The sequence below is a fragment of the Mixophyes fleayi genome, chromosome 2 (genome assembly GCF_038048845.1).
Source record: "Mixophyes fleayi isolate aMixFle1 chromosome 2, aMixFle1.hap1, whole genome shotgun sequence".
Lineage (NCBI taxonomy): Eukaryota > Metazoa > Chordata > Amphibia > Anura > Limnodynastidae > Mixophyes > Mixophyes fleayi.
Window position 1 is genome coordinate 186286338 of NC_134403.1, and position 5447 is coordinate 186291784.

Below are 5447 nucleotides of genomic sequence, written 5' to 3' on the forward strand. Positions count from 1 at the left end.
TAAGTGGCCAAACTAAGGACTAGAATCAAAGGGTTCATTAACAATATTAATCCTGACACGTTTCATTATTTAAAAGTAATTTCCTCAGAGGGAGATCTGACTCACCTTCGTATCTCCTGGGTCTTACTTATACTAACAATTCATTATTCATTCATCAATTAGCTGTGGTGAAGCTGATTGGTTTCTGGCAATTAGGAAGGTGAACTAGAGAAAGCAGACCACTGGTAGATTAAAACCCCTCCATAACTGACGATCTTAAATATAAACAAATCCACATTAGTAAAAAGCCTCACTGAAAATAAATGAAATGAAGATTCCATTCCTACAGACTACATTGGACATGCTAAATAGTATATAATACAGGACTTATTCTCGGATACAATAATGGTCTAATCTTTGGTGACTTGTATACAATACAGAGTCTATTCCCTGTTGACTAACATACATTTCAGATTCCACTGCCTAAGGGATAGTGTATAATATAGAACTTATTACCTGGTGGTCAACATAAAATAAAGTACTCATTCTTTGGTGATTAGAGTACAATACAAAACCCATGGCCCCATGATCAGTGTACAATGCAGAGCCAATTCCCGAGTGGCAATTGCACAATACAGAGCCCAAAGCATCGATGGCAATTGTGGTGTACCCATTGCTTAGTGGCAGGGCCACCAAGAGGATTTGGGGGCCCGGTACAGCAACTTCTTGGGGCCTCTTCCATAGCCACCGAAGAGGGCATGTTCACACAAAGATTAGTGACTCCTCAGATTAAACTGACAGATCAGGACCCCCAGGCAGGCCTAGACCCTGGTACTTTGTACCTGCTCCCCTCCCACTCTTGGCACCCATGCTTGGTGGCTAGTGTACAATACAGGGCCCCTTGCCTGGTTGCTAATGTAGAAAACAGAGACCATTCACTGGTGAGTAATGGGCACTCACTGCTTCGCTCCTGGCGGGTCTCTGAATTGCTATCCAGTTTAAAGCAGGTCCATAAGTTGATGACACACATAAAGGAGGCAAGTATATAAAATCCTCTGATTAGTAACACCGTGTCTAATATCTAACATTCTGATGACATTCTTGTACCATAGAAGGTGTTTAGCACTGTTGACTAGAACAGATAGTAAAATAAAATTGTATACTCACTTTAAGTTGTGGTCTATTGTTCGAGATTGAGAATAGCTTCCCAGAATTTGCATAAATAATGTAATGTATAAATAAATGCCTAAATGTGCTTTTTAAACATAGAGATACGTTTGTTTGTGCATGTATTTATTCTCCAATGTATGCTATTCTTGTACATTTAAAGGAAATTTTAGAATAATAGGTACACTTTATTTCAAACCCAGGATTACCCAACAAATTTATATCATGACCAGAGAGATTATATTATAAACTGTGAACTTTTAGTGAAGTAGGCCCTGGAAAAGGGGCTACATTTGTCAAAATCTTCACAAATCATGCAAATCTTTTCACTGGGCCTTTTTTGTTCCCAAAATTCAATTTATTTTGACCTACCTCTCTGGTTCTAAAACAAAAAGACTGATGCTTCCCAGGTTTTTCCATGAATTTGATGCTCAGTCACTTATCAAAGGTGTCAATATTCCTCCCTTTTGAGCTTAGGAACAGCTTCATAACTTCCTTCTTTGAAAAGACATGCCCCATCTTCCACTTCTATAGGTAAATTGTTTAAACCATAATCATTTTGAAAATCTTTGCTGATCCTCATTCATTTAACATGCTGGTATAATTAACACTTCTTTCTTTAATGTTATATATGCTTTGATGTCCAACCATGAGCAAGGAAGCTGACGACATTATCAGTGTTTGTGTTCAGACTCGGGTGTATTAGGGCTTCTAAAACCATTGTCCATCCTGAGAATACCTTGGTCAAACTTCAACTGTATCCTGGATCTGCCCAGGTCTAGTAAACTGGTTCATTAAGATGAGCCAATTTGTTTCTTTGCCCAAATTACCTTCTGCTTCTGAACTGGCACAGCTGTTTGAACAAAATATTTTAACTTACGTGGCTTACTTTTGGAGATTGTTTCAGACCGTGGCATATAGTTTGTTTTATGTTTCTAGAGGGACCTTTATTCACATTTAGTTGAAGTTTTTTCACTCAAATTATTGGGCAAATAATGGAACAAATAATTTGCAATTATTTTGATTATCTCTACTAACAAAGATGACCTAGCAAAATGTTTACATTGAGTAGAGTTTGCACAAACCAATTCCACCCATTCCTTCACTGATAATTAATTGCTTTATCCTAGTCTTCCCTTCTGAGGTTCCAGCTACAGATTATACTCTCTAGATCAGGGGCGGACAACCAATCAGAGACTATATGAGCCAAAGAATATCTATAGATACTGCAAAAAGCCAACTTTACCTTTTATATGTGTGTGCATATACATATACCCAGTATAAACATGCACATGCATACCGCACATACATACATTGAAAATATAACATTATTTACAATATCTTGCTAAGCAAAAAAGAAAGTATTCAACTTTGCCAAAATGTTCAGAATAATCATAAAATCAGTACAACTCTGTACTACACAGCTCTTACTTTACATGAAAAGTAATAGTTACGTTGTCGTATCTCGGGAGTTTTGGATTCTATAAGTACCGCACTCCACGGCGATCCAGCGCCATTTCAAAAAGGGGCACAGAGGGGGTAGTACAGTTCTTGGCAGTCTCTAGTGCAGTTGGGCAGCATCATAGGTAGAAAAGAAAGACGAGGGGTAGCAGTGTTCTTCAAAGTCTCCAGTGACATTCAGGAGAGCTCCATAGCTAAATCTGCAGTCACATTGTACTGTGTTATATAGGTAAAACACAAAGAGCAGAGCTCCATTGCTCCATTGCTAATTGTCATTGCTGAAATAGAAATAATAGGGCTGGCAGGCTTGGTCTTCTAAATCTGCAGTCACATTGTACTGTGTTATATATGTAAAACACAAAGAGGAGAGATCCATTGCTCATTGCTAATTGTAATTGCTGAAATAGAAATAATAGGGCTGGCAGTGTTGTTCTTAATCTGCAGTCACATTGCACTGTGTTAACAAAATGGATTCACAGCAGTACACAGAAGACCAGGAGCACCAAGCAGCTGCTGGCACCAGTCATGATGATAGTAATCCCTCTATGTCATCTGCTAAAGCCTATCTTAAAGTGCACAGTGTTTTTAAGTCAGGGAAACAAAAATGTAGAAAAAACCTTGGTCAAAAAAAAGACCTAAAATCCAGGCAAAGTTATCTGTAAAAAAAAAAAAAATTGCCAACATGCCATTCTACATACGCAGTGGCAAGGACAGAATGAGGCCTTCACCTTTCTCTATAAGTGCTAGTTCTGCAACTGTCACTGAAGCATCTTCTTGTAAGGTCAATCATGAACAAGCAAGTCCTTGTCATTTGGACTCCAAAAGTGGTGTCCAAAGTGGTGTACGTGTACAAGCTGAGCTGTAAGAAAACAGTAAGGCATTAGAGGAAAATATATGTTTAGATTCAGAAATGACACAAATCCCTGAGAAGAGTCTATCCACGAGTGCTATGTGTAATCCTGACCTGTCTGATAGTGTACCCATAAAGAAGGCCCCTTTCAGCATATCTGCAGATGTGTGTATGACTATGAACAGCCCAAGTGTAGCTGGTTATACACAAATTGAGGATGCCACTTTGGAATTGCAACAGGATGAGGTGGATATTTGTGTAGCTGACGAGGGCGCTAATGAGGATGTTGATGAGGATGATGTTGTTTGTGTAAGTCCTGCATTAGTGGAAGCAGTTCTTGCATGTGATAAGAAGAAGGCCATTGTCATGCCTGAGCATAAGATCAAAAAATCCACCTCTTATATGTGGAATTATTTTTACCAAAATCCTGACAACAGTTGTCTAGTTATTTGTAGCGTTTGTAAAGCCAGTCAGTAGAGGTAGGGACCTTAACCATCTAGGAACCTCATTCATGTTACGCCATTTGAAGCAAGTTCATGGCAAGCTATTGGGAAATTCGGAAACTTATGCTAAAAAAATAGCAACAAGCAGTCCATCATCAGCTAGGTCCCTTCTCTCAGCTAGATCCCGACACCTGCAATCTACACCCACAACACCATCAATATCCTCAGTAGCGATCTGAGTTAGTTATGCATCCAAGCTGCTGAGGCTAGATGACTCCTCCACTGTCCTGGATTCCTCAGAAGAATTCTTGAGCGTTAGGCCCACAGCTGCTGCTGCTGGGGGTGAATCTTCATCCCAGAAGCAGACCAAGAAGAAGACTACTAGTAGTTTACAACAATTGACTGTTAAACAATCCTTTGCAAGAGGAACCAAGTATCAAAGCTGCCACCCAGTCGCAAAGCGGATCACAGACGCCATGGCGACTATGCTAGTATTAGATCTGTGTCCCCGTTACCAAATTCCATCAAGACATCATTTTATTAGAAAATCTAATCCTCACCTCTACCAGAAGGTTCGTAAAAATGTAATTATTGGGCTACAAAATTCCATTCTACCCACTGTACACTTAACCACGGATATGTGGACAAGCAGAACTGGGCAAACGAAAGATTATATGACTGTGACAGCCCACTGGGTTGGTCATTCGCCTTCACCAGCAGGAACAGCAGCAGCATGTACCCAAGTACGTCACATTTTTCAGAGGCAGGCTACTCTGTCTATCACCGGCTTCACTAAGAGGCATATAGCTGACAATCTGTTACAAAAACTAAGGGATGTCATTGCAGCATGGCTTATCCTGCTTGGACTCTCCTCAGGATATGTCATTTCTGATAATACCACCAATATTGTGAGAGCATTACAGCTGGGTGAATTACATTACCTTCCCTGTTTTGCTTACACAATAAACTTGGTGGTGCAGAGCTTTTTAAAATGACAGGGACATGCAGGAGATGCTGTCTGTGGTCCGTAAAATATCTGGACATTTCCGGCATTCGGCAACAGCATGTAGGAGATTGTAACAGCTAGAAGAGCAATTTAATTTGCCCTGCCACCAACTGAAGCAAGAGGTGATGACAAGGTGGATTTTTACCCTGTATATGCTTCTGAGGATGGAGGAACAGCGAGAAGCCATCCACGCTTACTCCACATTGGGAAAGGAGGGTGGATGTATTTTACTCAAGCATAGTAGAAAATACTTTCTGTGTTGTGCAAGGTGCTGAAACCATTCGAAGCAGTCACCTGTGAAGTGAGTTCAGACACTGCTAGCTTGAGTCAAGTGATTCCCTAAATTACACTTTTGGAAAAGCAGCTTGAGAAACTGAAGGAGGAGAGTAAACAAAGCAATTACGCTAAGTATGTCGGACTTGTAGATCAAGTACTTTATTCACTTTGCCAGGATCCAAGAGTTATCAAAATCTTGAAATGGGATCACTACATTTTGGCGACTGTGCTTGATCCTCGGTTTAAGAGCTATGTCTTCTCTTTG